At 39.9% G+C, this 24,382-nt stretch overlaps 1 long non-coding RNA gene across 1 annotated transcript; it reads left to right on the top strand.

The window, feature by feature from the left end:
- The first annotated feature begins 910 nt into the window (after window positions 1–910).
- LOC123386024 lies at window positions 911–22,552 on the top strand. The gene is made up of 5 exons (XR_006599431.1): window positions 911–1,108; window positions 5,564–5,682; window positions 9,425–9,520; window positions 18,114–18,252; window positions 19,169–22,552. It is a non-coding gene; the product is annotated as an uncharacterized LOC123386024 (long non-coding RNA).
- Window positions 22,553–24,382: the final 1,830 nt, after the last annotated feature.

Genomic DNA, 24,382 nt, shown 5'->3' with positions numbered 1-24,382 from the left:
GAAACCAGAATGAGTATGACAGTCAGGGACTACAGAGGAGACAGACGAGCCAGAAGGAGAAAGAAATAGCATCCCAACACCTTTGATTTTGGAAGATGCTAAGATCATCTCATCTATATTTCACTTTGTGAAGCAAGAAAACACTGAAGCCCAGAGGAGTTTAAATAACTTACAGTGGTAGACATTGGCATTGCTGAGATTACAACCCAGATTGCCCGACGCATACTGCAGTGCTCACTTGGGAAGGGACTGGAAGAAACGGCTGGGAAGTCAGTCTGAAATCACATGGTAGAGTTCTCCATATGCAAAATTCACTCTTCAAATAGTGAGTATCTCTCTTCCCTGTGACCAGCAGTAAAGTAAGACCGGGATGAAATTCCATAGAGGGCCTCTTGGGGCACTATGATCAGGGATGGTGAGTCCACAGAGCAAGCCTCGTTGGTCAGCAAGCGTGATTTTTGAGACACCATGGGTTAAAAAGTCCCAAACCAGTGTAGAGAAAAACAGACCCCGGTTATGTTGGTAAAGGAAGATGCAGTGAGCTGATTGTTTGATTTAAGGGGATACTGCGAGGTGGCAAAGATAAGAGAATTTCCTCCACCCTGAAAACACCACACTGTACTGGCGTTGTGCCCAATACTGACAGAAGGTTGAAAACTACACACAGTATTATGATTGCTACTTTGGTGTTTTGTTTTTTGTGCTTTTGATATTGCTATTACTCCCAGCATCTATCCCTTTGTGTTTAGGGCCAGGTATATTTTTAGTCTCATTTAAAAAAAAATTGTTTATTTCTTTGCCAGAGAGAGACAAAGTGTGAGCGGGAGAGGGGCAGAGAGACAAGGAGACACAGAATCCAAAGCAGGCTCCAGGCTCTGAGCTGTCAGCACAGAGCCCGAACCACGAGATCATGAACCTGAGCTGAAGTCAGATGCTTAACCAACTGAATCACCCAGGCGCCCCTAGTCTCATTTTAAAATGGAGCTACACTTAACAGTCGTTTAAAAATGAATAACACTCCGTTTCTTGACTCCCGTTGCCTCATTTGTTACGCCTGATGCTGTCCTACCCCAAAACGTGGAACCAGCACCTGATGTCCTCCCCAGGGGTACGTAAATGTTGCTCATTTTTATTTGTCATCTAATAAGCAAAAGCCAGATTTGGAGGTGGAACCTTCAAAGTGCAGTTGCTTCATCCTGAGAAAATGTTGGTGTCTGTTTACATCCATATATTAATGGAATAATCTCCCAGATCAGTCAGAGTGCTCGAGACACAATCAATGATACATATGCCTCCATTGTTCTTAATTAGCTTCTGATTAAAATGTCTTCTCATGCTCTTCAAGCTTAATTGTTGTCATTGAGACCCATGAAAGTACTCTTGCGAAGATTTCTGCATTGAGAATTAGAGGCAGGGGATCTACAATGAAGCACCATGACCCCGGGAGTGTCTTCTCTCTCTCCTAATTATAATCAGTCTCTGACTGCCATCATGCAAACTTGCAATACCCAGGTAATGGACTCCCTGAAACCCACTGTGACTGTAATATTTGGGTTCTTCAGGCAAAGCTGCCCTGCAGGGCCAGTCTTTGTGTTCAGCGGTGCTCAGCACTTCCATCCGGAAGTTTCTTCCATCAGTGGATGATATTTATTCCTCTTCTCCACTGGGATGGAAGCATGGCAGAGCAGAAGTTGAACCTGAATTCCAGCATGGTATTCCTTGCAGCAGACTTCAGGATCGCCTCCTCACCACCAATTCTACCCCTTAACCCACTGTGCGACAGCACTGGTTTTCAACCCTGGATGCACACCACAGTTGGCCTGGGAAATATTTTCTAAGTCATTGGTCCTTAGGCCAGTTCTATCCACATCTTAGCACAGAAGTTAAGAGCCTAGAAGTCTGGAGCCTGCAGCCCGAGTCCTGGTCCTACACTGCAAACCCCGGCCCGGTATTTAAACTTGCAGCACCTCAGTGTTTTCAAGGACAGACATGAGGTTAATAACAGTAACTATCTTGGGGAAACACGGTGAAAATTACAGAAGTAAATATTGGTAAAGTGCTTAGAACAGGGCTGGGCACATATGAACACAGTTTCAGTATTTGTTATGATGGTGATAAAGTTGATCTTGATCACAAGCATCGTGATGGACGAAATGGAGCTAAGTCTGGTCCAATCATGTCAGAAGCCTACCGTACCTCTGAAATGTTCATACTGAAGAACGAGCGAACACCTTGTTAAGTCTTTTTGAGCTTGGTTTTTCTATTATTTATAACTAGTATGCAACCAGTGCTTAGATGACAAGGCTGAGAAACCTGGGAGTTTCTCACATCTGCTGTATTTCTATAACTACAGGAAGACCAGTAGACTGTGACTCAGAAGAACTGAGTTCTAGTCCAAGTGCTACCTACTCTAAGGAACATATGATTTCGGAAGGCTTTGCAGCACTAATTGTATAACATATGAGGGTCTGTGCTATTTACATCTGGTAACCCACCAGCTAAGACTCTTCACTGCTTAATTCTGTTTATTTAATAAATGAGAAGTAGTCTAAAAGAACTTAAAAGGGTGATCAAGCGTAAGGAGTCCGTGTTTTTATCAACTCCTGGAGGCACAAGGGTAAGTTCACTCTTAGGATGAGAAAATTACCAGACCGGACTTTGTAGTGCACTGCACACAAGCTTCACTTACCTGGGAAAGGAGTTCGTTTCCCTGCCCCCTCCCTGAGGATGAATAGGAAGGAGGTGTTCAATGCTGCTAATTTTCAGAATGGAAACCAAGGCAACAAGAGAAAACAATACGAAAGATGTGCTGATTCTAGAGGGCTGATGAATACAGAAATTACCTGTCTTTGTTACAGGTTTGGAGCAAAGCCATTCTACAATTGATCTGTGCGTCTCGAGTGCCTTTATATACAACACCGAAATATTTTCTTAAATAGAAGAGACTCAAAAGTGACATTTTAAAAAGCAGCGACCGTCCCTTGCATCTGGTTTCCTCCGCTGCAGCTCGTCCAAGACTGGTGTGAGGAAATCTTAATGTGCACACAAGTGTTTTGGGCCACGGCCATGCGATATCCAAACATACACGTGATAAGTAAATTGTAAAGCAGAGAACACAAACTGACACCTTAGAGGTTTCACGTGGCTGATGGGTAGGTTTTGTTCAGGCTACAGTTTACTCATAAATTAGAAGCCAATCTTTATCTTTATTTTATTTGCATTCTTTTAAAGATTGTATTTTCATGTGATCTCCAAACCCGGCATGGGGCTCAAACTCACAACCCTGAGCTCAAGAGTCACACGCTCTGCTGACTGAGTCAGCCAGGCGCCCCCAGAAGCCCATGTTTAAAAGCAGTAGTTTCCATATGAAAGTCCAGGTTTCTGATCTCTCTGGAAAAAAATGGGAACATCTGGCAACATAGGGCTGGCATTCCTGGGGCAACAATGGGCTAATACAGACTTGCAGCTGCCCTGAAGTTTTCCCAGATTGCTGTGGTCCTCACCCTCACTAACACCAGCAGGTTCGGCATCCAGCTCCTGCTCTTATCTTCTCATACTGGGCCTGCTTCACTCGCTTCTACCGGTCATTGACCCTTGTGGGTATCTGAGTTTGCAACCCCAGCTTGGCCAAAAGTTTGTAGATTTCCATGCCGATATGCCCGAATTTTACTTTTTGAAAACTGAATGAAGATTTTACCCCAAGCAGGGGTGAGGAGCGTTGGCTATATGGTGCCACGCAACTGGTTTAATGTGTTGGTTTCCAAAAATTTCAGATGGTGTGCTACAGACCCAGAAATGTAGTTGACTGCGTTATGAACTTCTGATAGGGACTGAGACCTCTGCGTGTCACAAAGAAATGACAGTTTTTCAGATTACCTCCTGAGATGAATTGAGGAAGAGTTTTCTGGCATGGGTCTCAAATTGCTTTATAGATTAGCCTCAAGCCTTCTCTGCATTTCCTCATTTCCTTGATGGAGCTTAAGTCAGAAACAGCTTTTCCAGTACCATCTATTAGAAGCACATGAAATGTCAAGCCAGATTTATGGATTAAGAAATTGACATTAGATCATAATTCAGTTTAGAAGAGAAGAAACGAGAATGCCAAAGATGCCTTGGAGCCAATCCCATTGTGGTCACAACAACAGTAAAGAGAGAGCGTTAGCTTCTAAGTCAAAGCCCCTCCTCCCTTCACCCCTGCCCCTACTCTTATTTTAGCACACGTACCAATTACACAGATACTGCATATAAAATTGAAAAAAGAGATTTAAAATCTGCTTACCATTTCCATTTCTTTTTTCCAAGTAGCTGACCCTGGGCTGCTTCTCTCTGACCACCATTTTCTTTCTTCTTTCTTTTCTCCTAGTTCCTCACTTCCCCGCAATCTCCCTGCTTTCCTGTGACTGTCTCTTTCACCAAATGGCGACTGCCCTGGTGGAAATACATCTTATTCATTGCTGTTCCCCTAATTCCGCAGCAAGCTACTTGGTACTACAGAAACTCAAAACCTATTTGTAGTTCCGTAAACAACTGGGACTTCTCGCACCTTAAGCCCCTTCTCTAATTCGAAGACATTTCATTTACTTCACCACCAAACCTGAACCCGGTGGTCAGCCATTTTAGTGAGTTCTTGCATTTCATTTTCTTCCGTCTCTCTTTGCCAACTTCCCAGACTGCCAGTGGTTACCAGGAAAAGTTGTGAAGACATATTCACTAGTTCTAAAAGTGAATACATGCTATAAAATAGTAACTGATCCTTCACAGGTTATTGTAATGAGCCCATTCAGTCAATTTGTGTTGACCTTGTTGACAGTGTGTGTCTCCAGAGTGCCCTAGAATCTTCAGTTTCCCCACCACTCCCTTCAACCTCCTCAGTCTTATTAGGTGTCCTTATCCACCTTTGAAATTTAGCCAACCCAAACCAAGCTCCCTTAATTCCCTGTTTCTCTTTTCTAAGTATCATTGCATTATGACTTCTCTTTGTTTTTCCGTGTGTCCTTCTTGTCATCTAATTGATTTACTTATTCATCGATTCCTTCCTATCCTATAATCCTTAGCCTCTTTTTCTGGATCCTTCTCTCTCTCTCTCTGTTTCTCCGCCTCTGTCTCCTTGTCTCTCTTTTTCTCTTCTGCTTTAGTTCCTTGTTTGTTATGCTGCTTTCACCGACCGCTCACGTCTAAAGCTGCGTCTTTTAAGGTTAACAGTGATGTCACAACTGCCGAAGCCAAACTCTTTCTGAATCCAATTCCTCCCCAAAAAGTTGCATTATCAGCACTATTTTTATCACTTTCTTTTTAAATTCTTTGTCACAATAACTTCCATGATTCCATCATGTTTTGGTTCTGTTACTTTCTCAATTTCGTCTTACTCCCTCCCATTTTCGGCTTTTTCTTGCCCCACGCTCCCCTTTACACAGACCCATGGTCAATTTTGATTCTTCCTTTTCCTTTGCACTCCTTGTCAAATAGTCCCCCAGTCATGAAGTGTTCCTCAGGGGATAAGACACACATTTAACTAGCCATGTTGTGATCTAGTTCTCACTTGGGACATTTCAATCTCTTTCAGGGACCTCAGATATTCTAGAAGTATACTCGGGAAAACCTCCAGTAAGTAAGGGATTAAAATCAAGAACGCAGCTGAAGCTGTAAAATCACAAAAAGAGTTCAGCACTTGACGTATAACAGGTGAGATGGTATCTGACGCAGGCTTATCTTTTGCCTCTACTTCCCGAAAGGGATTTAGTTCAGAGGAAACTCATTCCTTATGGCCAGCTTCCCCTTCATTCCCTTCCTACTGAGAGGAGAGAAGGGAGAAATGATTTCTATGTAACTATGGGAATGATTCTTAGTAGCAAGTGACAGAAATAAAACCCAAACAGGCTTAGGCTAAAGTAGGGGGATTTATTGGCAAGAATAATTAAACTTGGGAAGGGAGGCAGTGACCTTAGGACAACCAGAACAATTGAATCACATAGCACTGTTCTTTATCCCTTGGTAATACTTCTCTTTCACTTCAGTTATGTTCTCTTTGGTCACCTTTATCCATGACATTTGAATCATGGCAACTGGAGGTCTGGCTTCACATATTTTTATTGTATCCAACAGGGAGAGGATGAGTTTTTCCTCTGCTCCAATTTAAAAAAATAGGAAAGGCTTTGCTGGATGAATTTGGGTGATACACTAATTCTCACAACAGTCAGGTTGGTTGGGTATAGAGGGTCATATGGGAAGCTGGCAGCTCTCATTCGCATGGATTCATAAGATATCCCTCAAGCCAAAATCAGTCCAGTCCCAGTATGTGATCCCTATTTTAGTAGAATGGCCGTTCAGACTAAGATTTGCTCTCACATTTTAAGTGTATTTTCTTTTAGCCAGAACAGTTTGATTTTAGCTTCTAGTGGAGTTCACAAATTTGAATTTTTCTAGTTTAAAACAATGATACTTCCTGCATTCGTCGCCACTGGGTTGGGAGAGAAGGATTAAGTACAGCCCTTCACTAGCCTCAGAACCTCAGAAATCAAAATTACTTTGGTATAATTCACCAAATGGATTATATGACAATGGCATTGTGTGCGGTGCACAGGTGATAGAACACTTTCATGAAACTCTCAGGATCTCCCATCAGGGCTCCACTGATGCTCCATTAACATGGAGGTCAGGAGCTCTTCAGGCCTGCAGAAGAGTGCAGGTGTAAAATCAGAATGCCATCATTCTGCTATCTCTATCAGTGTCGTAGACATTGGCCTTGACACCTTCTTCCAACATTCTTACTCCTAGAGACCACCAGAAACTCCTGGTCCTCCCTCCGCTAAGACTTTTTTTCTGGATTTGAGGTCAGGACTGTGAAATAGGTGAAAGAGTATCTTTGTCTCTCAGTCTAAATCCCCCATGAAGTATTCATTCCTAGAATACAGCTCACCGTATGTAACATCTAAATAATTACGAATTATTCCAAAGACTTGGATAATACACTCATAAGTCTAAGATCCTGTTTTGACAATCCTTTGTCAGCAAAATCCTGAAGGGAGAAAAAAATTCAGACTAATATATTATGAGTAACTCTATGTGTCTGAGAATAGATGTAATGGAAAGTTCAGGCAGCCAAACAATCAAATACAGAGACGGCTGCCAGAGACCTCCCCACTGCTCTCAAACCGAAATCCTCTCTTTTGGGTGATGTGATTGAAAACAATTTTCTGTGTAAGACACAAAAATCACAGTCGAGAAATAAAAATAAGGGGTTACAGAATCAGAAAATTCCTTCCATTCCATCTAAAAACAGAAAGCCTGCCAGAAATCAAAGCTTGGAACAGACTGACACAGACCCTGATTCCTGAATTCAGCCTGCCTTAGCTACTGCAGCAGCTTTTTTTTTTTTTTTAATTGGATACTCAAGGTCAGTAGTTGCAGAATCAGTAATTGGTGAATCTACGGTGTTAAACACAAATGAGTAACAGTCCGTTCTGTAACCATGACTGCTTTGGTAAGAAACTGTCGTTAGTGCCTTCAGTATCCCAAACAAAAATAATAATACTAACGAATCTGCTGAGTACTGATGGGAAGAACGTAATATGCATTTCCACAGAAATGTCTTGTAATTTAGGATTAATTAATGTCCAATTATTGTAAGCTGTTACTAATAAATTTTAAAAGTCAGCTCTGCACTTCCATTTTGTAATGTTTTTATAAAATGGAACATTAGATGTTTTTAATCTTGTCTGTTCTTGCAAAATACCCCAGATAACATGCTGTTTTGCATTTCAAATAATACATACTCATTTAAATGCAAAACCAGGGTCCAATCAGAATAAGATGGCAATCAAATTACAATATTCAATGAAGAGTTTTCCAAGCTGACTTCATTAGTAAACTATCATGAATTTCAAGATCTTACAAGGTTTCTATTTGTTTGTACAACTGCAAAGGGCTCAATTATGAAGCTGTGAGCAAGTCTAAAAATAACATCAGACTAATTAAAAGTTTCAGCCGGATTTGGGCTAGTACTGTTTTGAAACTCTAATCTGTTTGACTTTCCAAATGGACTTTGGAAACTAAAACTCTGTTTTTAAAATGTTCAAGTAGAAACAACTAGGGGGATGGGCAGTGGCAAGTGGGGGAAGGAATCCCCAGCCTCCCTCTTCCTGGTACCTAGACGACAGATACAGCAGGGCAGCTCTGTGTGAACAGACCGGACCGGTCAAGGGTGCTGCTCCCCTGCCCTCCTGGGCTCTCAGGGGGACTCAGCTCATTTTCTGGCATTGTTGTGCTTGTTGAAAACTAGCTGGGAGAGCCTATAGCTTGAAGTTGCTGAATCTTCGAAAACCTCAGGCAAGAGGTGCAGTCTTTGAAGTCATTTTCCCTTTGGGAGGCAAGATCCAGGTAATCAGGAAATGCTCAGGAGGTCGGGCTCTTATGATAATGTTCTGCCAGTGCAGTTGCGGCTCAGGATGTTCCATCATGTGGATCACCGAACTTTGTGGAAACTCACAGCAGGGCTTCTGCCTCAACAGGTGCTCTCTTTGAGGAACAGGGCAGTGACAGGGTGGGGGACTGAACGCATCCAGAGGGCTGAAACTCTTCCCCATTCCTCAGAGAGTGCAGTACTGTGGTTCACTGAAAGTGTTTTTTATTTTGTTCTTTTTCTTCTTTATATTGCTTTTTTTTTTTTTAATACCAGAGAGTCGGGCTCTCCTGAGATTCTCTATAAGAGAGGAGGTAAAATGTTAGGAAATTATTGTCTTTGCGGAAATGCTAATTTCTCACTCTGAGGAATCGCAGAAATGAATTTCACTGATTTCCAGGCTTCCAAAGTTGTACGAACACTACATTTATTAAACTCTTATTCTGGTGGTTATATAGGTATCAGAACATCTGTCACTGCCACTGCAAAACATTACAGGAAGCTAACAGCTGGAGGAAGGGCATGGCTTTATAATTTGGTTTTATGTTGTGCCTATTAATGCACAAGCCACTATGGTTTGGGTTTATGTTCTTATGCCATTTAAATGAACAAAAGAGAGATGGTGACCAAGGGGACAACATCATCATTAAACTGAGAAGGCAAATGTGCCTCTCATATCTTCAACGTAGTAGTCATAAGCCTCATCTCAGAGGTTGCATTTCCTTTAGAGGACTTCCTTTACGGTTAAGTATTTTTAAGGGCAATAACCCATGAATAAAATATCTACGAGTGAGGCAACTCTAAACTCTATAAAGCGAACTCAATTATCTATGCAAATCAGAGCATGGGTTGCATCAATCAAAAACTCCAAAAGCTAATCCCTTAGTTTAAATGTAGCTACTAATTTCTACTTTTTGTCTCCTCTTTTCAACAAACCCTCTTTTTTTCATTCTCACCTGAGCTGCAGCTAAACGACAAAGTGAACCAGCTTGAATTTCATCTCACCGTTTCTTTCCATCCCTAAAGGAATATCTGATGAATGGAAATGGCCAAAGGATGGGAAGCAAAAGAACTAGAAACCCCACCAGCTGACTAATCAAACCTTGAAGAATACAGTATTGGGTGAATGTATATGACTTCTCATTTTCATCAGACTCATATCAACAGTTAGCGAATTCCAATCTTAGGGCTATTCAGAATCCTAACAGAAATTAGTTGGTAGTCAGATTTCATTTGTATAGCGTTTTCCATGTGACTGAATTTGTACAATGTGACTGAGTACAGTCTGGAAAAGTCTTTACAAAAGAAGATATCTCTAAGGTATGAAAAAGGACTAGATGATCCAAGAAAGTTATACAGTGCTGTAAGAAGCACAGAAGTTTCTTAAAACGTAGCAAGATCCAACGAAGATTGTTTGCAGTAGTGGGAGGGGGAAAAATGGCATTAAAGTTTAATAGATTAACAAAGATGAGGTAGGAAAGAGATGCTAAATTATTTCTACCAAAGGGAGATCGGAAAGCAGGTGAAAAAACACCATTACTTTGTACAAGTATGAGACATGGGGTAACGTATGAGTCCATCTATAAATTTAACAGAGCAATTCCAGTCGGTCTTACTCACATGTCATATTCCCTTGTAATACTTAAAACTTGAGACTGCCTTATGTTTTTTTTAAATTTTTTTATATTTTTATTTTATTTTTTAGAGAGACAGAGTGTGAGTGGGTTAGGGGCATAGGGAGAGGGAGACACAGGATCCAAAGCAGACTCCAGGCTCTGAGCGGTCAGTACAGATCCTGATGCAGGGCTCGAACTAATGGACTATGAGATCATGACCTGCACCAAAGTCAGACGCTTAACTGGCTGAGCCACCCAGGCACCCCAGAGACTACCTTATGTTTATGCAGCAATATCTGTGGGAGTTATAAGATGAACTATTTTACCAAATAATTTCTGTTTTTATTTATTTTTATTTTCTTAAGTTTTTTTGAACTTTATTCGTTTTGAGAGTGAGAGAGCATGAGCAAGCAGGGGAGGGACAGAGAGGAAGAGAAAGAGCAGGGGAGGGGCAGAGAGGGGGAGAGAGAGAGAGAGAGAGAGAGAGAGAGAGAGAGAGAGAGAGAGAATCCCAAGTAGGCTCCACACTGGCAGCATGGAGCCCGATGTGGGGCTCGAACTCACGAGCTGTGAGATCATGACCTGAGCTGAAACCGAGAGTCAGATGCTCAACTGACGGAGCCTCCCAGGTGCCCAAAATAATTCCTATTTTGAAAGAAAGACTGCTCTGTTTATCTTTTGAACATTTAAACTTCTTTCAACCATAAATGGAGAACAGATTTTAAACACACTTACATAGTGGTTTTCTGATGGCGGTTTACCTGTACTTTTCTAAGAAAAACAACTATCAGGATGAAGTAGGGATCATAAATGAAGATAACTCATACTTTTAGAAAAGAAGTGGCAAATAGAGAAATTAACTCAGTTTCTCAACAGAAGATGTAGACTAACTGTCCATCCTCAGAAACAGCTTTGCTCTAACTAGAAAAAAAGATGCTAACATGAACATAATAAATATCTGGGTTTTGTTTTGTTTTGTTTCTTTTAAATACTGCCTGGTACCCTCATGCCTTTTCTAACAAAACCTTAGGATCTTTTATTGGAGTTATCTCTTTCCCAATGAAAATTGTGAGAACCTCATTTACCTGCCCAAAAGGTAGGTATATGACCCAAGCTAGGCCAGAAGAATGTTTATGCCTTGGAATCTCATGAGAGCAACATGATAAAGACACAGAAAACGTTTGGACTTCTATTCTATCTGAGAGCCAGCCTTTAGGTCAGACTCGCCATACTGGAGACCAGTATCGTGGTTCCTGCTCTGTTATTTCTGGCCCTGCCTTGGTTCTGTCCTAGCTCTTCAGGCTCCTATTTATTTTTCTGAGCTCACTATATCTGTCCAGTAAATTTCTTTTTGTTAAAGTTAGCCACAGTCCATTTCTGTGGCTTTCAACACAAGAATTATGACATATGGAATCTTTAAGGCAGCTTAGAAATGGGGAGGACGTAAAATGCGGAGTGAAAAAGAAAGGCTCAGTGTCAATAACAGAAAATTTTAAATCAGACCATTAAAAACAGGAAAGCTGCTAGTTGTCGGTCCTCGGACTCACGAGGGAGTTGTAGGAGCTAAAAGTGATGCCGAGGAGACAGTATCCCCCCTAAGGGATGCTTCCCTTAATACATACGTCTGACAACCACTTCTGTCCTCAGAGAATGCTCTCTGTGAAGGCCTTAGACCAATGGTCCTCAATTTTGTTTTCCCACCCCACCAGAAGGATGAGAGATGAGCTCCTCAGCAGTCATGTCCCCTGGCAGCAGGGATTCTGAGTTCTGGAGGCCGATCAGAAAGGGTGAGGGGGCTGGAAAAGCCCTTTGGGTAATTTGAATACTTTTCTCCCCAACACCTGTCAGCTTTAAAAGACAACGGTGCTTTTGATGTTAATAGACAAGTTGGAATAAATTGGAAAAGCAGGATTAAGTACTGTTTTTTTAAAAAGCCACAAAAATATACCAGCAATACAATATAGGGGCATCACAGCCAAAAACAATTTAGTGATAAGTTTGTTCAGCCTCATTATTTTAAGGCTGAAGACACTGAGGCACAAATAGAACTTTCTCAGGGTGCTAGAGCCAGTCTGTTAAGGCAGGACTTAGGACTCATGGTCCCCAAGGCATGGCCCCTTCCACTCAGACACCCTACATTCCTACTGTAATTTTTCTCCAAATAATATTATGAATAGTTCTAGTTCTTAATGTTAAAATATGACCGGCTACTTACTTGTCAAATATCCATCATCCATAGACAGCAGAAACTCAACTTCATTTTAGGTCTTTTTTACAAATAAAAATCACCAGGGCATGAAATACTAAGTTTTAGAACAAAATCAGAGGCTCACATTCCTTTATGTCTATTGTTTTTGTTTTTGTTTCTGTTTTTTTGCCAAAAAAAAAATCACCAGCAAACTTCTCTGTATGTGACAATTACTGACAAAACATTCAGCAACACATCTGTGCATAAATTGAGGTACGGTTTTAATATAAAGAATGAACGCCAATCCACATTCAAGAATATCACTTCAGGCATATGATATGTTTTTGCCCAGGGTACATTTAAGTTAAAAACCCAGTTTCATTCTGCAGTTATAACTTGGAAATAGTGCTCTACAAATTGTGTGGAGAAGTCAAGCTGTGAGGTTCTTTATAGCTGAACTACTGTTACCTTTCTGGGTTAAGAAATTAGGGAAGGCTCACAGTTCCTACCAATCTAGACCTGCTTCTACCTTCGGCTGACAATGAAATCTTCTGTCCGGGGCTAAACGAAGGAGAGGAGAAGCATGTGTTCTGCTAAAACTACCTGTACCAGGCACTGTCGCTGTCACCAGTTTCTTCATTCCACCATCACCCGGAGTTATTCTGTGCACATGCGGAATTAACGTTCTGATTTAAGATGCAAGGAGATGTTGGCAAAATGCGTTTCAGGAAGAGGATTGCAAATGCAAAGCCAGTGAGGTGAGAAAGTGAGGAAAAGGAGCTACAAGTGATAAAGTGAAATGGTATCAGGAAGAAACAACTGGACAAATCTAGAAGGTAGAACATTATAGCTACTAGACCACTCTCTTCAATATGATTTTAAACCAAAGAGGAGCTACTCTTCTAGGTTAAACTATACCTTGAAGACAACAACAAAATGGGAAAACTTGGCATTTTTTGTATTTTTGTTGTAACACATATCTTCTTGTGCCACAAAACAAAGATGTGTTCAAAACCCAAGAGAGATGTGTCACAAGGAGTTAGAGTCAACTTGAAAGCACCCCTGCTTGTGAAATTTGAGACAATTTGAATATCCAAATGAATAATGACAGAAATGTATTAGAATAAGTGAATAAAATGAATTCATGAGTCCACTCTAACAGAAAAAAAAAAACGGGAAAGGAAAGTCCTTTTTGGAAGAAAAATTGCAACTAATATATAAGTACACATATATGTATATATGTATATATATGTGTATATGTGGTGTATATGTATATATACATATGTATATATGTATATATATGTGTGTATATATGCATATATGTATACATATGTACATATATACATACATAAAATAATATATGTAATATATAATAATAAATATATATATACTTAATATATATGTATATATTTCAATCACCGTATTATACCTACCACCATAATAATTGATTCTGACAAGGATGGTCCATGAGCTATAACCAATCAGTGAAAGGTTGTTGAGGAACATGATAGTTATACAGTATCAAACTATCAGCTAAAAGGTAGCCTGTTAATTGCAAAAAAATGAAAAGTATTTTTCAGTGATGAAATCTGGAAGATACCACTTTAACCAAATAGTCAAATTTAACATTCTCAGTAATGTAACAGGCTGACAAGCTTGCTGATGTGACAAACTGAGAAGGACATATCACCCACATGGTGATCCTGCCAGAAATATTTAACCTGAATCTAATTATGAAGAAACCATCAGACAAATTCCAAATGAGGGACATTCTGCAGAGCAACTGCACTTTAAGAAGATTAATATCCTGAAAGATCTAAAACAAAAGTTAACTATTCTAGATTAAAGAGACTTGACAACTAAAAACAAACAAACAAACAAAGAATATTACTTCGAATAGACTTCAGATGCCCCTTGAGATAAGAAAACACCAAAAAATATCTGCATTTGAAATTGACTTCAGTAAATGTCAGACCATCCAATATTTTATTTCCCATGAAAATCACTCTTTCATTTTTGTAAAAGTGGAAGCACTTGTGCCATTTTGGGCAGTCTGAACACTTTTATTCTGAATAATCTTTTGTTCCTCCATATTTTTTTTTAATAGAGACTTGGCTGATAGAGTTATCAAGCTGTAGCCATTGTATGCCTTCCTATTTGGTTTTTGTCTATTACTCATCATTCACTGATGATACAAACAGATTTGTCTTTTGAGTGAAATTCCTTTTTTTTACAGTTCATAATTCATGAAGAACATGGCCTTCTGTGATAAAGACCCATCAAAAGCATCATTATTCTGCATTTATCTGCATTGAACTGCCTGTTTCATCTATTAGTATTTAAAAGGTTCTGCTTCTTCTCTGTGTCTGGTTATAGTCCTCTAATTCATCTCATCTCTATTATCTGTCGGGATAAGGCTTTGACTTAGAGTGTGGGTCAAAAAAAAATCACATTATTCAAATTATCTCTGACATTCAAAATAAAAAAATATTCCCATGCAATGTTATTATTATTACTATTATTATTATTTTGGTGAAGATGGCAAATGAATATCATTTAGCACTTCTGATACTGATCTAGTATTTTATACCTATTGTCTCTGGTAATATGTTGCTTATACAAGATGTACTGAAACAAAGGATTTGTCCTTTGGTTCTTGAGTCCTTGTGTTCTCCGTTAATGGGGTTCCACATGCTTTATTTTTCAAAACTCCTCAAGTTGCTTCACAGAATTATAAATGTTCAGCTGATCCCATTTCTGAACACTGGCCATTGTAATCTGCATATTAAAACCATATGAATAAAAGGAGTTGCAAAGGGGGTATAGAATTAAAAATAAAGCTATATACAGGGTGGGGAAAAGACAACTTGGTCCGGAGATCGACCAAGGCAAATGACCAAGACTCTTTCAGGTTCTCAGAGATCTTCACAGACTCCTACTTATTGGGGTTTAAAATCTGGTCTAGGGGCATCTGGGTGGCTCAGTTGCTTAAACCTCTGACCTTGGCTCAGGTCATGATCTCGCGGTTCACAAGTTTGACCCCCATGTCAGGCTCTGAGCTTTCAGCATTCTACTTCAGGTTCTATGCCCCCCCCTCTGCCCCCCCCCACTTGCTCTCTGTCTCTCTTTGTGTCAAAAATAAATGAAACTTAAAAAAATTTAAATCTGGTCTATGCCGGGGTGATTTTAAAATCCGATGCTCAAGCATGGCATGAAGATGAACATTGCATATTTTTATTTCTTTTCATGCCATTAATGGCTGCACATGTACACTGAGTGCTTCTGGCTAGTAACTTGATTTCTGCCTTCCCTGACCTCCTAACTTTGGTTCATTGGTGCTAATTTCACCTTATGACTTGCATAGTATTTACAAAATTCCCAGGAAATGGTAGGATTCAGAGTTTAGCTTTTTTTTTTTTTGTTAATATAAAGCTTTAAGTGAGAAGAGTACAGGAATCCCAAAGGAACTGTCAGACACATTTAATTTCTCTACTTGTGGTACCGCAATGCCTAGACCATGCCTGAAAGTCAGCAGTCAGTCTTCCTTTTAGAAACCATAAAAAAGGAAGGTAAATTACACATCATACTTTGGTGACTTGTTTTAGACTATCTCAGTCCTCTCAGGATGCCTGGGTGGCTCAGCTGGGTGAGCGTCCGGCTCTTGATTTCAGTTCACGTCATGATCTCACAGTTCATGAGATCAAGCCCCATGTCAGGCTCTGCACTGACAGCAGAGGCTGCTTGGGATTCTCTCTCAACCTTGCTCTCTGCCTCGCCCTCTCTTGTGCTCTCTCTCTCTCTCTCTCAAAAATAAATAAATAAACATTAAAAAAGAGAATATCTCCATCCTATAGAAATCCTGAGTCTTATACAAAATTTGTGTCACACCTAACAATTTTCCTATCAAACAACCTAGTATTTATTTATTTATTTTTTAATGTTTATCATTGAGAGACAGAGACAGAGCATGAGCAGGGGAGGGGGAGAGAGAGAGGGAGACACAGAATCCGAAGCAGGCTCCAGGCTCTGAGCTGTCAGCACCTAGCCCGATGTGGGGCTCAAACCATAAACGGCGAGATCATGACCTGAGCCAAAGTTGGACGCCCAACCCACTGAGCCATCCAGGCGCCCCAGCTGGTATTTTTTCAAATACAAAACAGATACCGTATTCATCATGATGCAATAGAGACAGCCTTGAAATCAGATTCTGAAGACTTGAGCCATGGCCACTGCCAAGCTATGGGCCTATTTCAAGGTATTGAACTTCTGTGAGTCTGGATTTCTTGATCTGAGAGAATTATAGCAGAGTAATTTGTTAAATAAATTTACTACTTTAAATGTACCACCCTAACTACTTTCACCTAATACAATAACAAACTCAAGACCTGCTAAGTAAAGGGTCTTTTCCTAGGTAATGTGAAAAAGAGGCATATACTCTAGTCTCTGCCAGGAAGGAGTGAGCACTTAGTAGAGAGAAAAGATATCCAGAAAATGTGACCTGATCAATAAGATAACCTATGTCACATCTTAAATCATGAGTGCAAGAAGTAAGTTCTACTGAAATTCAGATGAGGGATATTTAATGTTTGTTGGAGTCGACAGGAAGTCAGCATATTCATAAAGACTGGTATATGAGGCTTATGAAAAGAATGTAAGACCAAATTGAAGTTCACTCCTTAAACACAGTATTTTGGACTGAACAGAACTTAATTGGGAATAAAATGAAACTTCTTATTTCCTTTTGTTGAAAGAAATGACATCACCCATTTACTCATTCAACAAATAATGACAATTTCTCTACGAAGTGCCAGATTAAAGGAATATAAATTAGTTGTATTTTGAAAGAATCTTGTGGTTAAGTGGAAAGAAACTGAAACTGAGATAAATCAAATGATTTTCTCAGTTGAACCAAATGAGAAATAGCACAGCCAGCATCCCAAATAAGTTGTGACTGGTTCTACATATTATTTCTGTCCTGCACCTCACATTCATTCCCAAATTCCACTTTGTTCCTCTTACACACGCACATGCACACACACACACACACACACACACGAACATGCATGTAGCATGACAGTGTTTAATAATAAACTATGTGTTTTTTAAAAATTCATTCTCCTACTTTTATCCTCACCATTCAAGAAAGAAGAGCTTATACAGTCAACTGAGACCAAAGATAATGCAAACACACGCGTGCGCACACACACACACACACACACACACACACATACACACACACACACACACATACAAACAGTCAATTTATTGGATTTTTAAAATTTAGATAGCTTTTGAAAATCTCTAGCAGAGGTAATGATGTTGAAAGTCATGGCTTTTATTCTCAAGAGCCAAGCACTTGAGGAAAAAAAAGTTTTCTGTTTTTATCTTCCTCTTTCAAACACTCAGTGTTGTATATTAAGAAACAATTGAAAATTCAGAGCATGAGTTTGTAAGTAAAACCAATGTTTCTCAAAGCATGGTCTGCAGACCATGTGTTTCAGAAGCATCTAGAGTATGTCATAAAATTTCAGGTAGTGAAGTCCTATCCCGAGCCTTCAAGGACAAGGGCAAGAATGTGAATTTTAACAAGCAGCTTAATTCTCCTTGTCCATGATAAATTTTGAGTAGCTCCTCTTAGGCTATGTTATAGAGAAGACACAATAAAAGTTATTGTTTTCCTCTTCAAATAGAGATACATGTGTGGTAAGCAGGAAAGAATGAGAGAATTGGGGGGCATGACTGGTGTAGACGATGGAGGGTCCCTGAGAAGGGTGCAGAACTCCATTTCCACCAACCCAGGGGAGGCGGTGGGATCACAGAAACACCCCTTAGAAACCTCAGTACCTTTGGGAAAGCTGCAAAGCAGATAGGACCAAAGCACGGTCTAACTTCCAGATTTTCTCTCCTCCAGGAGACTGCAAACCTCGTACTGTGCCCCAGTATCCCCTCACTCCAGAATAATAGAAGGGCACCAGCGAGAGGAGGCATCTAGGGATGTGCCTTGGTGAAACCTCACAAATCCTGTGGACCCCAGGGGTTGTCTTCAGAAGGTATAGTCATGCCCCAGAGAGTGAGCAGTCAGTAAAATGCAAGTAGAGTAACCAAGTGTTATTGGTTGAATTGTGTCCTCCCTCCCAAAAAAGATCTTCTGGAGTCTTAACCCATTATTAAGACTTGTAGGTAGACCTCACTTGTAGATAGGATCATTACAAAGGTAATCAAGTTAAAATGAGAGTGGGCGCTAGTCCCTTATGATAGGTTTCCTCAGAAAAGGGGGGGTGGGGATTTGGATGTACAGACAGACTTGCCTGAGGGAAAACAACATGAAGAGACACAGAGAGAAGATGGCCATCTACGAACCAAGGCCAGGGGCCTGGAACAGATCCTTCCCTACAGCCCTCAGGAAGAACCAGAGCCACCGATACCTTGGTTTCAGACTTCTAGCCTCAAGCATCCTGTGGAAATGGGACTTAGAGAGTTTGCAGTTTTCCAGAGGAAAAACAGCCCTGCAGTCACACCATGATTCTCTGTGTTCTCACATCCTCTCAAATTTACTCAGGGTTTCCACTGGTCCTTCTGTCATCTAAAGACACAACTGGTGAATAGTATGGGCCAGAGATTAAAGCCCAAGGCCAGGTGGAAAGCACTACACCTCGGCTAAAGGCAGACAGGAGCAAGCCTGGCGTACAAATTCAGTATCTCTCAGGTGCTCCGGAAGTCCCTCAATCCTTCTGCTCTGTCCATGGGGGGAGTGGAGTGGAGCAGGGAGGGAATCCTGAACTGAAAGAATAGTTTCCAAAATAGTGCTTCTAACAAGGCAAGTGACTGAGGTACCTCAGATTGGCAGTCACTGTCACCAAATTGGAACTTGAGAGCTTAGCCAGGTACAAAGAAACAAGGGGAGATATTTTTTTTTCCATAGCCAAGTTTGTAAAGGTGTAAGTGCATGTGTTATTTTTATTTCAGCAAATACACTTGGTACCTAAGTCAAGGTGGAGAAGACAGGGATGAGTGTCTCCAGTGACTGACTGACACAGATCAACAAACAGGATCATCATCAAGACTGTGTCCAGGTCACATGATTAGCAACTGGTGAGTAGGGATCAATCCCATGTGCGTTTGCCTTTGTTGCCTGCCTTTTATTCACTAGGCCTTAAGAACTTTTGAATCGAATAATAAGATAGGTATTGAATTGTAATAAATAATTCCATACATGTCATAAGAAATGCAGGAATAGAGTGAGGTAGGGGCAAGGAACGGGGAGTCACTAGTGCCAAAGGGCTCAGGCAATGTTATATAGCAAAGTAATTTTTTTAGCTTGTTTGAGCTAGGATGAGTTTTGGAAGCAATGATTGGAAAGGAAGTTGTTCGGGGGAAGGAAATCCTCTGCCAAGCCTGGCTTTATAAAAGGTTTTGGCTTGTGCAAAGAAGGTTGAAAAGCTGGGCTGCCCAACCACAGCACAGATCTGCCAGGGAACAGGTCCACCCTGGGAAGGCGGGCCGAGCCAGAATGGGAAGGCAATGCAGAGTCATGCAATTTTATAAATACAGAAATACTCGTGATCGGATTTGTGTTCAGAAAGAACTAACATAGGGGAGAATGGAAAGTAGACCGGGAGAGGCAAACATAGGGAAGGAAGACCCAAGAAGGGGAGTCCCTTTGCAGTGATCCAGGAGAACCATGATAAGGCCACCGAGGGCAAGGTACAGATTTTGCAGTTCCTTCTTGCAATGGAATTACCAGAAGTTGGTGGGTAATGGTATGTCTGGAGTGCAAATGAATGCATTATTTGAGAATGTTTAGGTCTTTATTTTGTGCAACAGGTGGATTGGGATGATTGTTAACAGGACAGGAAATCAGGGCAAAGCCTCCCTGTGGTGGCCATCAGTATTTATATGAGCTCCTGCAGGAGGAATTGTATGCAGGGAGATGAAAGCTAGCCAAGAGGCAGTGGCCAGAAGAAGAGCAACATTTAACAGCTTAAGTATAATGGAACTCTTGGCATGTCTTCGCTCAGACTTTGAGCCATTTTTTTTTCTTCAAATAAATGCCCTAAATATTCAAGAAATGTAAGGTTTTAATGGAAAGACCTCTGACGTAGTTAGCTTCTAGTGCCAAATTTGCCACTAATTAATTATGTGGCCTTTGGCATGTCACTTAATCTAACTTAGACTTGTCATCCTCATCCGTAAAACTAGATCTCCAAGGTCTCTCCTTTTTGCTTTCAAATGCAGTGATTCTTACGGGTTTCTTTGAATTAGAGGATTTTAATTGAAGCATATCATAGGCTATTGTGCCAGATGCTTCCCAAATATTAGTGGTGGGAAGAAACATTGTAATGGTAATTCTAACTTCGTGACTGCAGAACTTTCAGGCTTTTGCACCTCAAAGTCATCAGTAATTAGGCCTGGGCATTTCTTTTTCTTTCTGCTTCTACTGAGAACAAATTCTATAGGCTAGAAAGATGATGCAACACACTGGGGATCTGAGAAAAATTATCAGGACTAGGTGGAAATTTTCCCCAATCATCACTGCAATGTATTAATATAATGGTCATCATTAGTGGTGTTTGTGAGCAGAAGTGCTACATCACGTAAAAATGCCTTCTTTGTTTGAAAAGCCCATGTTCCAGATAGGAGATAACATTTGAACATTGAATTCTTACAACAACAGTGTAAAGCCTTACCACAAAACTGTAATGTAGTGTTATATATTGTATGTAGATATCACTCTGTCTGTAATATCACTCAACATATTGACTCTGCAATGAGGGAGAGAGATGATTAATCCCACAGCTTTGCCCCTCGCGTTCCAATTATTGTACATAATAAAAAAAAAGTCCCACTAGCTTGGACTTAGTGCTCCTCAAAGAGAGACACTGTAGATGAGTTTGTCTTGTCGCTCGTCATACTAAAATGACCCATTTCTGAAAAGACGCCTCACTCCCTCAGAGCCCAGAAGAATTCAAGCGAAGACTTTGCAAGGTGAATTAACGGCACCAAGCATATAGACTTATGCCAAGCTAGTAAACCAGAGAAAATAATTTCAGCCTTCATCCAGAAATTAAATGGTTATTGATTGATAAGGAAGATACTGTAACCTTTCAGATTAAATTAAGAAATGTTGCTGAACACAATTAAAATTTTTCTAATGTAATACTGTTTGCAGAGTGCATTTTTGACTAAACTCCATCTCTGAGGTTAATTACCATGTCTTGGGTCCAGGAATAATAGATTAAGTGGAAAGTTGGCTTCAAAGTTAAAGAATGGGAAGAAATAAGAAGTACTCAGAAGTGATTTATGTCTTCCTGATGAATTTGAGGGAGGAGAGCCAAGTAACCACACCACGCTTCTTCTGTGTTAAAGGTTTGCGGCCAAGGGAGTGGTATAAAATTAAAAGGGTGTTCATTCCAGGAGCAGCTCCACATTTTGCTCATAATTTGGAACTATCTCATTCTTGCTAGTTAGGCTGAAGGTAAAACGTCTTATTGAATGTTCTGGAGACATTCTAGGGCCTATGAGCGGCCTTTATTTCTAAGGAACTCACCACTCTTTAGGGAAGTCAAGAAACAGTTACAACCTCCAACCACAAAATCTGTTTCAAAGTGACAAGAGCTGTGTGATATTTTAGAGAAGCTAAAAAGAGCTGAGGTTTTGTCTTGAATATGTTATTAATTGGCTGGTTTACACAAGCTATCCAGCTTAACCCGCCCCTTCTTTCTCATCTGTCAAATGAAAGAGTTGGGTTAAGTGTTTTCTAAAGTTGCTCTAGTTCTATAATATACGGATAATAAATGTTTTGAAATTAGAAATAGTAAAATGTAAATATGTACCTTTAATTTCAGCTGTCGGGGTCGTGGCTCCCACCCTGCTCACCGGAACTATTCTGGATAGAGACTATGCACTTTTAGGGAATGTGAACAAAACTTCTGTTATGTAAAGCAGGCCTCCAAAAAGAAAAACCCAAGAAAGGGCCCTTTAAAAGTGTAGCTCCCTGTACTAAAAAAAGACTAAAAGGCCTTCATGACACATTCAGTGAAGAGATACCCTTATAACTTTTACCCGTTAATTGATGCATAAAAGGTTGTGAAGATTAATGTACATCAAAATCAAAACTAAATTGAATTTTTGACATTTTTGAAAATAAAAACCCCAAAGAATACATAGGTGCCTTTTGATTTGTCACAGCTGGAAGACTCTGAATCATGAAGCGCTCTAGGAGAGGCCATTAAATAGCGTTAGATGGTTTGTCAGTGTGGAGGAAAAGTAATTGAAGAACCAAACTGTGTGTATGGGCACTGCATTTTAAAATATTTACCAAACAGAGATAAAGTGAGTTTTTTTTTCTCCCTCAACTAAAGCACAACATGTTGATCCGGTAGTCCAAAGGAAAATTTCATCACTAAAATCCTTTTTAAAAAATTTGTCAGATGAAATAATCTTTGCTTAAAGATATTTCTCGTCTCTATTTCTAAATATATATATATATATATATATATATATATATATATATATATATATATATATATTGGCCATCTAAACTATTTGTTTTTTGTTGTTTTTTTTTTTTTTACTTTTCCGAGCAAAGAAAATATTTAAAAGCCAGTAACTAGTCTAGGAGAGAGACATTTGAAAACAGCAATGTGATATGGAGTGAGTACAGAAAATAAAACTACCAAAGTTTTTAGTAGTGGTACACTAAGCCTATAAATCTGAAAACAATTTCAGATCCCCTCAGTCTGATAATCTGATTTGTTTTTAAAGAAACAACAATGGAATGAACAAGTGCTAGCATATCATTAGTCAACGAAATTCCCAGTTTTATTCTTTGAAAAATAATACTATATACTGGTAATATTAATAATCAGGTAAGTGTAATTCCTTTTAAGGTAGACCTAAAATGAAAGACGTGTAGATCTATACAAGGTCTATACTGGGACCCAAACACCCAGGCCCAAAAGAGGACCTAATTATAGGGTTCATGTGTCTCTCCATAATCTGAGGTGCCCCCTGAAGAGGTCAGTTGCAGCATATGGAAAGCAATTCTGCCATCCAAATAACTGTCTTCATCTGACTCGACTCATAAGAACCTAGAGATATGTTTTTCTCCTTAAATAGGATGGGTTTTTTTTTTTTTGAAAACTGTGCCATTAGTAGTAGACATGGCTGACAAAGACAGTACAGAAAGGGACATGCATTTGATAACTCCCAAGAGCTCTTGTGACTTTCTCCATTGTCTTTATTTCTGACGATTACTTTAGCAGTTGGCAAAGCATCTCTGTTCGCAAGACACGCGTGTCAAAAACAAAAACAAACCTGATCTTAGAAAACTGACTTCCACATGGAACAGAAGGCAGGAACAGTTTCTATTCTTAGAAGGACAACAGTACTTTGTTTTAATCAGTTGTGAAGGATCTAAAACTAAAATTCTAAATGAGGTTAATAAATCAAGAAGAGTTAAAATGAAAACAAGTTTCATAATCAGCTTGCAAATAAATACTGCTGCATATTCTATTAAGGCAAGTCCCAGGGCTGAGGCAAGTCAGAACAGATATTTCATAAATACCCACAGTTCAGAGCTTTTAGGTGGAAATGGATCATGAGAAAACATTTTAATAAACAACACCCCTATTCAGTAAGAATGATAATAGCAGCAAGCAATCAAAAACTGTCTAGTAGAAAGCCTCTTCTCCCTAAATGGATTTTTCCTTAATCTCCAGAACAACTGTTTTCAGAATCACCTGCAAATAAGTCTAAGACATCTAGTCATACCCCTTGAAGCCATCCCTATTTTTACTGAGCATAAAGTCTTTACTTAACATTCCAACTCTTGCAATTAAAACCCTGAGCCGAGGTTTCTCTGAGGAGTCTATACCTTATGCCTAATGTTGACCATATTTAGGAGAATGGACAGTCTGAAATGAACCTCTCTACACACTTTAGTAAAGATTTCCAGTTTCTCCTTTGGGTAGGCAGGTGACCGAGTTAAAAAATTCATGATAATAATGACTTCAGGGGACGCTGATTAATTACATTTTGAATACACCTTGTCGGAAATTCAGAAAATTTTGTCTCTTGTAAACGCTGGTCGGGAGGTCAGTGTAAGGCAGTGCTGGAAAGAAACTCACAGGCCAAAAATGAAGTCAGCCGCTTATATTAAGAGCCCCACGTCACCAAACC

The sequence above is a fragment of the Felis catus genome, chromosome B3 (assembly GCF_018350175.1).
Source record: "Felis catus isolate Fca126 chromosome B3, F.catus_Fca126_mat1.0, whole genome shotgun sequence".
In the NCBI taxonomy this organism is placed as follows: domain Eukaryota; kingdom Metazoa; phylum Chordata; class Mammalia; order Carnivora; family Felidae; genus Felis; species Felis catus.
The sequence above is the reverse complement of the archived record's forward strand: the minus strand, read 5'-3'. Positions and strand labels throughout refer to the sequence as shown.